Consider the following 13,141-nt stretch of genomic DNA (forward strand, 5'->3'; position numbering starts at 1 on the left):
GGCTCTCGGGCAAGTAGATAGCCGCTCTGCTCCAAAACCACCGTGTGTTTGCTTAAGGCAACGTTGGTATATTTATACCTGAAAGGTGCCGGGTTTGACGTAAGGTTGGACTTAAGACGTCAATAAAGATGTCACTAAGAACTGGCCGTTCTTACAGTGCTCACAGGAGTTCTAGGACGAAATCAAAACAAAAGCAATGGGGAATTCCCAAGTTGCTGGAGGTTTGGTTTGTTTTCAGAACTCGTTGTACTTTCTAGGAGCCTGGGGAAGTAGCCTTGCTTAATTTGGACAGCATGGGCTATGGCTAAATATGGATATGATTCTTATGCCTTTATAAGGATATTATTTATTATAACCACATAAGGGCATAAATCAGGAATATTGAATTAGGGTCCTAGATAGAATTACAACAAAACTTTTTAAGGCACATCATGCTTATGGGAGTAATGCATGTCTTGATCATGAACGTGATTTTAGATGGGCCAGGGCGGAAGATCCCGAAATTGGGTGAGATCAGACCCAGGTCAATGTGTGGTTAGACAGACCCTCCAGCTTATCGCGATTTCGCGATTTGCAAAAAAATCGCGAAATCGGCCGATCCGTGCAAATGCCGCGATATTTACAAAAACGGCCGCGAAATCCGCCGTTTTTGTAGCCATTCAGCAGCAACGTCTCCTTTCCATCTCGCATCTGAAGACCTCGGGCTACAGTTACCTGGTCCAACCCCGGTTTGGCGGTTGTCCAGAGTGCAGTTATCTTTAGAACGTGTAGCCTTTGATTGTTTAACGCCTCCTTGGGCACTTCATACAAACCGGATGCATGAAATGGGCGTTTGATGTGTTGGATCCGGTGAGGTTTTTTTTCCAGTTTAGGCCCCGCGCACTCTACGGCTATCATCAGGGTGAGGTCACAGGAAGAGAGGCCCTCGGCCTGAAAACTCGAGGGCCCCGCTAATCCCCTCATTACGGCTCCCGTAATCCACCGTGACAATGACATGTTGATGGCCCTTCTCCGAGAGGGGCTACGGGGCTCTCTCGGCAGGAGGCGCGCCTCGCCCTGGCAGGAATCTGGAGGGGGGAGGGAGGGCTGCAGGAGGACAGAAAGGGAGTGTGGAGAGGAGCTGGAGGAGTAACAGAGAGAATAGAAACTAGAGGAAGGAACATCTGAAGGGGAGAACGGAGAGAGAGAGAAGAGAAAGAAAGACAGACAGGGAGGGAGGAAGAGACAGGAAGAGGGAGAGAGAGAGAGGGAGGAGGGGGAAGAGAGAGAATAGAAACTAGAGGAAGGAACATCTGAATGGGGAACGGAGAGAGAGAGAAGAGAAAGAAAGAGAGACAGGGAGGGAGGAAGAGAGACAGGGAGAGGGAGAGAGAGAGAGAGAGGGGGAGGAAGAGAGAGGGAGAGGGAGAGAGAGAGGGGGGTCGGGAGGTCTGCAGGAGGACAGACAGGGAGAGGGGAGAGGAGCTGGAGGAGTAACAGAGAGAATAGAAACTAGAGGAAGGAACATCTGAAGGGGGGAACGGAGAGAGAAGAGAAAGAGAGACAGGGAGAGAGGTAGAGAGACAGGGAGAGGGCGAGTTATCTTTAGAACGTGTAGCCTTTGATTGTTTAACGCCTCCTTGGGCACTCCATACAAACCGGATGCATGAAATGGGCGTTTGATGTGTTGGATCCGGTGAGGTTTTTTTTTTCCAGTTTAGGCATCGTGCTTACTTACGGTTTGCAGTTATATGCTGGCAGCATGCGTTCATGGCTCCTGCTATTATGAGATTCTTTTTTTTAGACATTTGTGTTTTTTTATCCATCATTATTTTTATCTCTTTCATCAACATTGATACATAGTTATTCACTGTACTTATAAAAATCAAGTTGCAACAAATATACTTCGAATGTTTAAATTGATTTACACTCAAGCCCTAGATGTGTGGTAATATTATTAACTTTATAATGTGGAATATGGTTTGCTACACGGAGTACACCTAGCCGGTCTGAAGTGTAGGAAAACCCCTAAACAAAGTACATTTGGTTAAAGAGATGAAAGGCTGAAAAACAACCAAGACAAGCCCCCCCCCCGCCCCCCACGCCCCCATGCTCAAATTCAAAACTGCAGCAGGATTAAAGTTGTTTTCCTTTCAGAGGCATACATTTCTGAAAATGTGCACGTTAACACCACAATAATTTTTTCAGATCAAGTTAATCGATATTAGAAACCATTAAGATATTGTTTTCTCTGCAAATTCTTCTTCAGCTTTAATTTTCGAACGCTAAGCTGCCAGCTGTCTCTTCTGCCCTGTGAGTTGTCACTTTAGACCTACTTCACTCTACAGCAGCACTCGGTCACTTGCCACACCTTACACCTGAGAGATTGCGCAGCTTCATGCTGGTATTTCTTAAGTCCACTAACCATTGTTTTTTCATGCACGTTACAGCTTTGATACCCAGGCTTTGAGAGGTCTACTCCTACACAGGAACCTAGACTTGTGACCACTGATAGTGTAAGTTTTTTTTGTCAGTTACCCATGCCGTTTTCTCCAACGGCAGTGTAAAGTGTTATAGAAGTCGAATCTTTCTTTAACGTTATCAGTGTCTTTCCCAAGCTACGCCAGGGAGGAGCACCGTCCTTGCTTGCTATCAAAAATGGACCAGCGGCTCGAGACTATTTATGATCCCTTGTCTGCAGTTCCGGGGGCGGGGGCTGCTCCCAGCCGCGAGTACGTTTGTTAGCCAGCTTATCGCGATTTCACGATTTGCAAAAAAATCGCAAAATCGGCCGATCCGTGCAAATGACGTGCAAACGCCTGCAAGGAATAGGCACAACACACAGCAAGAAGGGAGAGAATGCTTTTCGAGGGAAACAAAGTGTCTACATTGTAATTAAACCAAATATACATAGCTTCATGTTATTAAATAACTAAAAAAGCTAAGATATCTGTGTTTGTTGTAGGAAAAATGGCCAAATAAAATGCCGCAAAATTGCCGCTAAATTTCCATATTTGTGCCGCTAAATTTCCATTTTTGTGCCGCTAAATTTGCGAATCCATGCCGCTATATCCTGGGGGGTCTGGTTAGAGAATGTTAACAATAAGACCCCACTTAGGCACCCTTTCCATTCCCAATGCTCTACTGGGGACAAGAAGGGCATCAGTTGGGCCTTTAATAGGAAAGTGTGCACCTGTCCGGCGGGGTCATCCATATTCAAACACGTCTGTGCCTTCTCTGGTTTGGCTTACCAAGTGCATCGAAAAGTCCAGAAAGAAAGGCAAGGACCAAACAAAGTCCTCGATTAGACCCCCTCTGCCTATGCCTGTTTTAGTGGATAAGTTGCTACCCAGGTTTAATATGTACCTTAATAGAAAGTCAGTGTCACTGGTTTTCTCTGGCTTCTCCTCTGGTTTCAGAATTCCCGTCCGAATGTCAAACCCATATCCCTTTGCGACAACCAAATGTCTACACATGCTCATACTGGGGTGTTGGCAGAAAAGCTTCTTAAGTAGAGTTCTCTCTGTGGATTTGCTGGCCCCTTCCATATCCCTCCATTGGAGACCTTTGTATCTTCACCCATGGGGGCGGTTCCCAAAAGGGAAGCAGGTCGGTTCACACTCATACATACCCTTTCCTCCTCGGAAGGGACTTCACTCAATGACACAATAGATTCTCACGCCTGTTCTGTGAGCTATTTATTGTCACGGTTGCAGCTCCTCGGGGTGGGATAGATGCTCTAATGGGGTCCACCTCCAGGCGTCCCTGCACTCTGATGTACCATACACCTACAGAGCGCTAAGGCAGTCAGGCAGGGAAAAGGTAGGGGTTGAAACCCCTGGGAATCAGGTCCTGTAAAAAGAAAAGGACACGTATTAGAACACTCCCTTTCCTACTCTGACTTCTAATACGGTAGATAGATTCAGAACCGTACCTGACAGCTTTCAGGAGGTGACCCCTTCCCGTCTCTGGTTCCTTCTCTAGTCTCTGGAGATTCGGGTCGATGACCACGAAGAGAACGGGGACTAATTACTCCTTAGTTCTGAATAAACGAAAGAAAACTCCTTCCCCCTGGGGAATCACCAACGTGGTGATCAATGAGTGAATTCCACAAATGAAAGCAAAAAGAGCCAATCGGCTCGTTCCGGAATCAAGAACCTAATGTCTGCTTTAAGGCAAAACGAATCAAACAAACCCAGATGTCATAAGAGATCCAAGAGGGGGCAAATCCAGCGTCTCTTGACTCTAGAATGAGAAGAACCCCTAGTGCCAAAAGCACACACTCAGCGGAGTGCATGAATTATGAGCGTTGTTCACGAGAACGCAGAGGGTGCAATCCTGCGTCTCTCGCGCCTCAAACAAGCACAAGGTTGGCAGCACCAGCCGGTACTGCCGATAACAATAATGGCTTCACTTTGGGGGCGCGGAGGGGGCAATCCGGAGTCTCCAGCAACCCACCTAAATGGAGCACACATATGTGAGGACGCGGAGGGGGCAATCCTCAGTCTCTCGCGCCTCACACCAAACAAGGATGACAGAACCAGCCGGTATCTGTCAATGGAGATTCAAGTTTCAACGTGGGTGCGCGGAGGGGGCAATCCGGCGTCTCCCACGCAACCCACGGAAACCAGAGTGCAAGTAAACTGGCGAGAACGCGGAGGGGGCAATTCTGCGGCTCTCGCGCCTTGCACTAAACCCACAAGGATGGCAGCACCAGCCGGTACTGCCGATGACCAGAAGAACCGTTGAGGACGCGGAGGGGGCAATCCTGCGTCTCTCGTGCCTCACACTAACCACAACAGTGATGGCAGCCCAGCCGGTACCTGCCGAGGAGGAAACAAAGGCTCCGCCGAACCAACTAGCAAATCCTTACTCCACAACCACGGAGCAAGTAACGAGGGAACAAAGAACAGGAACTCCGCAACTCCGCAACTCCGCAAGAATCCGCGGGGACAGGGCGTCCGCAACAACTGCCTCCCGATTGACGAATCACGTGCACCGGTATCCGGCTCCCATGGTTCTTTATGCTTTCCGTGGTCCGTCACACTACCCTAGGCATTATGGGAGACGTAGTTCCTTCCTGTCAGGCAGGCACATCCGTCAGATCCTGACAGTACGCCCCCCTGCCCGGTGCCTCCTAACTCCTGGCTTATGCGGGTTACGGGCGAAGAAAAGTCGGACCAGACGTGGGGCGTGGACCTCTGCACTCGGTTCCCAGGAATCTTCCTCCGACCCATACCCCTTCCATGAGACAAGATACCATAGCCTCCCTTGCCGGAACCTGGCATCCACGATACGACGCACCTCGTATTCAGTTTGACCATCCTGCAGGACTGGCAGAGTGGCCGTACGCCGCGCAGAACCAGCTGGTTTCAGCAAGCTGCAGTGGAACACAGGATGAATTCTCATGGAAGCCGGTAGCTTCAGCTTGTACGCCACAGGGTTGATTTTTCGAAGGATGGTGTACGGACCGATGAATCGTGGATGAAAGATGCTGCGATAGCGGAATCGGAGGTTCTTGGTTGATAGCCAAACCTTATCGCCCACTTTGTATTGAGGACCCTCCTGTTGGTGCTTGTCGGCCCACCTTTTGTACGATGTCTTGGCTCGAACCAGGGCCTTCTGGATTCGCCGGTGCGTGGTCAACAGCGCTTTCACATGTGAGACCACCGTGGGATGGTTCTGGACTTCTCCGGGTACAGTTAATGGTAGAGTGTTAGCATGAAAACCAGTGTTGGCTTTGAATGGGGTCTCCCCTATCGAACTATGCCAGGCATTGTTGTAAGAGAGTTCTGCAAGCCATAGTAAAAAAAAACAGGAATGACTGGCTTCCTCCGATTAGCACCTCAGATACTGCTTTAGCGTTTGATTGAGTCTCTCTGTTTGTCCATCAGTCTGTGGGTGGAAGCTGGTGGAAAGAGCATCTTCCACCCGAAGGACCTTGCACCACATGTGCCAGAATCGTGCTACGAATTGCGGTCCTCTGTCCGAAATAATCACTCGTGGTATACCATGGATCTGCACGATATTGGTCAATAACAATTGAGCTGTCTGACTGGCCGTGGCAGGTTTTTACAGGGGATGAAGTGTCCCATCTTTGTTAAGCTGTCAACCACTACCATGATTGCGTAGCATCCTTGATACGTTGGAAGGCCAACTATAAAGTCTAGGCTTATGGTATGCCAAGGACACGATGGGGTAGGTAGTGGCATGAGTTTCTCGACTCATGGTATGGTCCCCTTTTGCCCTAGCGCAAGTGTCACATTGTTTGATCCAACCCTCCACGTCTGTGATCATGTTTTCCCACCAAAAATGGCGCTTTACAAGGTGTATAGTTTTTTTGTTTCCTGGATGCCCGGCCAATACATCATTGTGGCACCAGTTGAATGCCTTCATGCGCAATGCGTGTGTGGGTAAAAACAGTTTGCCAGCATGCAATGGTATACCATGCTTTAATGTTCAGAGTCTGCTTTGGCCAGCCCATTCCTGCCAGTGTGCCGGACTCCGATCACTCTGGACTAGTTCGATAAACTGATCCGCCGTCACCGAGCACACCACCTTTTCTGGAGCGATGATGGCTCGTGGCACCTCTTGTGGCGTTACCGACTCACCCCCTTGTCTAGAGAGAGAATCCGCTTTCCTGTTCTCTAAACCTGGGCGAAAAGTAACGATGAAGTTGTACTCCGCAAAGAACAGCATCCATCGCATTTGTCGGTGGGAGAGATGACGTGCGGTCTTCATGAATTGTAGGTTCCGGTGGTCGGAGTACACTGTTATTGGGTGTTGTGTTCCCCAGAGGTAGTGCCTCCATTCTTGGAACGCTCTTTTTATGGCTAGCAATTCTTTTTCGGAGATCGTGTAATTTGCCTCAGCAGTGTTGAGTTTTTTGGACAGGAAAGCAACTGGGTGTAGTTGTCCCGTTTCCTTATCTCTTTGGGATAACACCGCCCCCACTGCTGCATCAGAAGCATCCGCCTCCACTACAAACGGCAGGTCCAACTGTGGGTGCTTTAGAATGGGAGCAGTAACGAACGCTATCTTCAAATGTTCGAAAACCTCCATGGCTTCGGAAGTCCATCTGAAGGGAACCCCCTTCCTCAGTAATTTGGTTATAGGGGAGGCCAACAGAGAGAACTGGAAGATGAACCGCCGGTAATAATTGGCGAAACCAAGGAAACACTGTACCTCTTTCACACTGGTAGGTACCGGCCATGCTCGTACTGCTTCTATTTTTCGTTCCGCCATTCGGGAACCCCTTGGCGTCAAGATGACCCAGAGGAACTCAACCATCTCCACACTGAACTCACATTTGCTGAGCTTGCAGTAGAGACCGTTCTCCAACAGTTTCTTCAGTATCAGGATGACATGACTGACGTGTTGTGCCCGGGTAACTGAGTACCCCAGAATGTCATCAATGTACACTATTACGAACTGATCTGTGTATTCCTTCAGTACGTCGTTGAGGAAGTACTGGAATGCCGCCGGGGCGTTGCACAACCCGAACGGCATTACCAGGTACTCGAAAATCCCGTATCGGGTTTTAAAAGCTGTCTTCCACTCATCTCCCTTGCGGATCCGGACCAAGTGATAGGCGCCACGGAGATCCAACCGTGTATAGATCACTGCCTCCCTCACCTGATCCAATAAAACCAGGATGAGAGGAAGGGGATAGCGGTTCCGAACAGTTTGTTTGTTCAGCTGGCGGTAGTCAATGCACGAGCGCAGCTCACCGTTGGCTTTCGACGTGAAAAACAGAGGAGATGCTGCTGGAGACCTAGATGGTCTGATGAATCCTATATCGCTGAAATGAGCCAGGTATTCTTGCAGGTGTTTGGTCTCAGGTTCTGACAAGGCGTACACCCTGCAAGACGGAACGATGGCCCCCTCAACTAGGTCTATCCGACAATCGTACTCCCGATGGGGAGGGAGTACTTCTGCCTTGGCTTCGCTAAACACCTCTCTATACCTCTCATAAGTAGAGGGCAATATGGTATCTTTTTCGACTGCAGTGGCTAGCTGCATGATATGTGCCAAAGCCAACGTGTGGGTGGTATATGAGTTCATACAGTTGGTTAAACATGCCTCTGACTCGAAACTCACGGTTTTCTCTCGCCAATTAATGGATTGATTGTGTTGCTCCAGCCACGGTATTCCTAGGATTATTTCATACTGGGGTGCTTCAATGATGTTCAGAATTATGCTCTCAACGTGTTTGACCGTATTGTTCTCTAGAACCAACACCACTTCTTCTGTATGTTCGGTTATGGGACCGGATTTCAATGGAGTGACATCTACGGTCAACACTGGTTCCGGCTTTGTATGGGGAACTCGGCCCAAACCCAATCGGCGCACCAGTCCCTCATCTACAAAATTCCCGGTAGCCCCTGAATCGATCATGCTCCACACGATATGACATCGGTCTTTAGCGTGCAACAAGGTGGGTAAGGCTAGGTGAGTGACTGGTGTTTTATCTACAGCAAAGGCCAAAGTGGTGAGTCTCCATTCCTTCACCTCTGGCTCTTTTTTGGATGAGTCAGTGTCTGCTGTCTTCGCTATTTCTACCGTGGTAAGGGCCATCTTCTTGCCAGAGTAAAATGGCCTGGGCCTTTTGGGTTTGTGGGGACATTCCTTGACATAATTTCCCTTCTTCCCACAATACATACAGAGACCCTGTGTACGGCAGCTTTCTCGTTCCGCCCTGGACAACGGTGATCGAATAGCTCCTACATCCATGGGCTCTGGGGTGTTGTCACTGGGTCTAGTGACGGGTTGGGACACCTGTCCCATTCCACCAGAAGTTCGGTCATGTCTTCTACGATCACCGCCCCTCTCTCCCAACCTATGATCTAGGCGCAAAGTGAGATTAATCAGATCTACACAGGTAGTTGGTTGGGGATCAATCTGGGCTATTACATCTTTGAGGTCCTCCGATAGGCCCTGGTAGTACAAGGCCATCCTTTTTTCTTCTGGCCACGCGGTTTCGGCCACCAGCCGATTGAACGTAGTCATGTAGGTGACTAGGTCTTTCCTCCCTTGGCGAAGCTCTAAAACCTCCCGGTCTGTGCTGAGAGTGGTAGCTCTACGATCGAACACCCTCTCGAATTCCTTACGAAACGCGGACCAATCAGACAGTATTGGATCGTCGTTTTTTACAAAAGGAACCGCCCAATTGGCTGCGTCCCCTGAGAAATATGAAATCGCAAACGCCACTCGAGATAGATTTGTGGGAAACGAAGCAGGTCGGCAAGAAAAATGAAGGGTAATCTGCGTCAGAAAAGCCTGTATTTTCTGTAGATCTCCCGAGTACCTTTCGGGACTGGCCAAAGGGATAGGAGGAGGAACGGTTACCTGTATCGACCGAGCCCCTGCTGCTGCATCGAACGGGTTTCCCTGTTGTCGGTCTAATCTTTCCCTTAAAGCCGTCGTCTCTACCTTGGACGCAGCCAGTTCCTGCTGTACCAACAGCAGAGCCTGAAGCACGTCATCCATATCTGCCATGTTAGAGAATCCTTCTGACCAAGAGCAGTGTATTGACTTGGGCACGTGATTCTGTCACGGTTGCAGCTCCTCAGGGTCGGATAGATGCTCTAATGAGGTCCACCTCCAGACGTCCCTGCACACTGATGTACCATACACCTACAGAGCGCTAAGGCAGTCAGGCGAGGGAAAAGGTAGGGGTTGAAACCCCTGGGAATCAGGTCCTGTAACAAGAAAAGGACACGTATTAGAACACTCCCTTTCCTACTCTGACTTCTAATACGGTAGATAGATTCAGAACCGTACCCGACAGCTTTCAGGAGGTGACCCCTTCCCGTCTCTGGTTCCTTCTCTAGTCTCTGGAGATTCGGGTCGATGACCACGGAGAGAACGGGGACTAATGAGTCCTTAGTTCTGAATAAACGAAAGAAAACTCCTTCCCCCTGGGGAATCACCAACGTGGTGATCAATGAGTGAATTCCAGAAATGAAAGCAAAAAGAGCCAATCGGCTCATTCCGGAATCAAGAACCTAATGTCTACTTTAAGGCAAAACGAATCAAAAAACCCCAGATGTCATAAGAGATCCAAGAGGGGGCAAATCCAGCGTCTCTTGACTCTAGAATGAGAAGAACCCCTAGTGCCAAAAGCACACACTCAGCCGAGTGCATGAATTATGAGCGTTGTTCACGAGAACGCAGAGGGTGCAATCCTGCGTCTCCCGCGCCTCAAACAAGCACAAGGTTGGCAGCACAAGCCGGTACTGCCGATAACAATAATGGCTTCACTTTGGGGGCGCGGAGGGGGCAATCCGGCGTCTCCAGCAACCCACCTAAATGGAGCACAAATATGTGAGGACGCGGAGGGGGCAATCCTGCGTCTCTCGCGCCTCTCACCAAACAAGGATGACAGAACCAGCTGGTATCTGTCAATGGATATTCAAGTTTCAACGTGGGGGCGCGGAGGGGGCAATCCGGCGTCTCCCACGCAACCCACGGAAACCAGAGTGCAAGTAAACTGGCGAGAACGCGGAGGGGGCAATCCTGCGTCTCTCGCGCCTTGCACTAAACCCACAAGGATGGCAGCACCAGCCGGTACTGCCGATGACCAGAAGAACCGTTGAGGACACGGAGGGGGCAATCCTGCGTCTCTCGCGCCTCACACTAACCACAGCAGTGATGGCAGCCCAGCCGGTACCTGCCGAGGAGGAAACAAAGGCTCCGCCGAACCAACTAGCAAATCCTTACTCCACAACCACGGAGCAAGTAACGAGGGAACAAAGAACAGGAACTCCGCAACTCCGCAACTCCGCAAGAATCCGCGGGGACAGGGCGTCCGCAACAACTGCCTCCCGATTGACGAATCACGTGCACCGGTTGCCGGCTCCCATGGTTCTTTATGCTTTCCGTGGTCCGTCACACTACCCTAGGCATTATGGGAGACGTAGTTCCTTCCTGTCAGGCAGGCACATCCGTCAGATCCTGACAGTACGCCCCCCTGCCCGGTGCCTCCTAACTCCTGGCTTATACGGGTTACGGGCGTAGAAAAGTCGGACCAGACGTGGGGCGTGGACCTCTGCACTCGGTTCCCAGGAATCTTCCTCCGACCCATACCCCTTCCATGAGACAAGATACCATAGCCTCCCTTGCCGGAACCTGGCATCCACGATATGACGCACCTCGTATTCAGTTTGACCATCCTGCAGGACTGGCAGAGTGGCCGTACGCCACGCAGAACCAGCTGGTTTCAGCAAGCTGCAGTGGAACACAGGATGAATTCTCATGGAAGCCGGTAGCTTCAGCTTGTACGCCACAGGGTTGATTTTTCGAAGGATGGTGTACGGACCGATGAATCGTGGATGAAAGATGCTGCGATAGCGGAATCGGAGGTTCTTGGTTGATAGCCAAACCTTATCGCCCACTTTGTATTGAGGACCCTCCTGTTGGTGCTTGTCGGCCCACCTTTTGTACGATGTCTTGGCTCGAACCAGGGCCTTCTGGATTCACCGGTGCGTGGTCAACAGCGCTTTCACATGTGAGGCCACCGTGGGATGGTTCTGGACTTCTCCGGGTACAGTTAATGGTAGAGTGTTAGCATGAAAACCAGTGTTGGATTTGAATGGGGTCTCCCCTATCGAACTATGCCAGGCATTGTTGTAAGAGAGTTCTGCAAGCCATAGTAAAGAGACCCTGGAATGACTGGCTTCCTCCGAATAGCACCTCAGATACTGCTTGAGCGTTTGATTGAGTCTCTCTGTTTGTCCATCAGTCTGTGGGTGGAAGCTGGTGGAAAGAGCATCTTCCACCTGAAGGGCCTTGCACCACATGTGCCAGAATCGTGCTACGAATTGCGGTCCTCTGTCCGAAATAATCACTCGTGGTATACCGTGGATCTGCACGATATTGGTCAATAACAATTGAGCTGCCTGACTGGCCGTGGCAGGTTTTTACAGGGGATGAAGTGTCCCATCTTTGTTAAGCTATCAACCACTACCATGATTGCGTTGCATCCTTGATCCGTTGGAAGGCCAACTATAAAGTCTAGGCTTATGGTATGCCAAGGACACGATGGGGTAGGTAGTGGCATGAGTTTCTCGACTCATGGTATGGTCCCCTTTTGCCCTAGCGCAAGTGTCACATTGTTTGATCCAACCCTCCATGTCTGTGATCATGTTTTCCCACCAAAAATGGCGCTTTACAAGGTGTATAGTTTTTTTGTTTCCTGGATGCCCGGCCAATACATCATTGTGGCACCAGTTGAATGCCTTCATGCGCAATGCGTGTGTGGGTAAAAACAGTTTGCCCGCATGCAATGGTATACCATGCTTTAATGATGGCTCGTGGCACCTCTTGTGGCGTTACCGACTCACCCCCTTGTCTAGAGAGAGAATCCGCTTTTCTGTTCTCTGAACCTGGGCGAAAAGTAACGATGAAGTTGTACTCCGCAAAGAACAGCATCCATCGCATTTGTCGGTGGGAGAGATGACGTGCGGTCTTAATGAATTGTAGGTTCCGGTGGTCGGAGTACACTGTTATTGGGTGTTGTGTCCCCCAGAGATAGTGCCTCCATTCTTGGAACGCTCTATTTATGGCTAGCAATTCTTTTTCGGAGATCGTGTAATTTGCCTCAGCAGTGTTGAGTTTTTTGGACAGGAAAGCAACTGGGTGTAGTTGTCCTGTTTCCTTATCTCTTTGGGATAACACCGCCCCCACTGCTGCATCAGAAGCATCCGCCTCCACTACAAACGGCAGGTCCAACTGTGGGTGCTTTAGAATGGGAGCAGTAACGAACGCTATCTTCAAATGTTCGAAAGCCTCCATGGCTTCGGAAGTCCATCTGAAGGGAACCCCCTTCCTCAGTAATTTGGTTATAGGGGAGGTCAACAGAGAGAACTGGAAGATGAACCACCGGTAATAATTGGCGAAACCAAGGAAACACTGTACCTCTTTCACACTGGTAGGTACCGGCCATGCTCGTACTGCTTCTATTTTTCGTTCCGCCATTCGGGAACCCCTTGGCGTCAAGATGACCCAGAGGAACTCAACCATCTCCACACTGAACTCACATTTGCTGAGCTTGCAGTAGAGACCGTTCTCCAACAGTTTCTTCAGTATCAGGATGACATGACTGACGTGTTGTGCCCGGGAAACTGAGTACACCAGAATGTCATCAATGTACACTATTACA

The sequence above is a fragment of the Lissotriton helveticus genome, chromosome 3_1, assembly GCF_964261635.1.
Source record: "Lissotriton helveticus chromosome 3_1, aLisHel1.1, whole genome shotgun sequence".
NCBI lineage: Eukaryota > Metazoa > Chordata > Amphibia > Caudata > Salamandridae > Lissotriton > Lissotriton helveticus.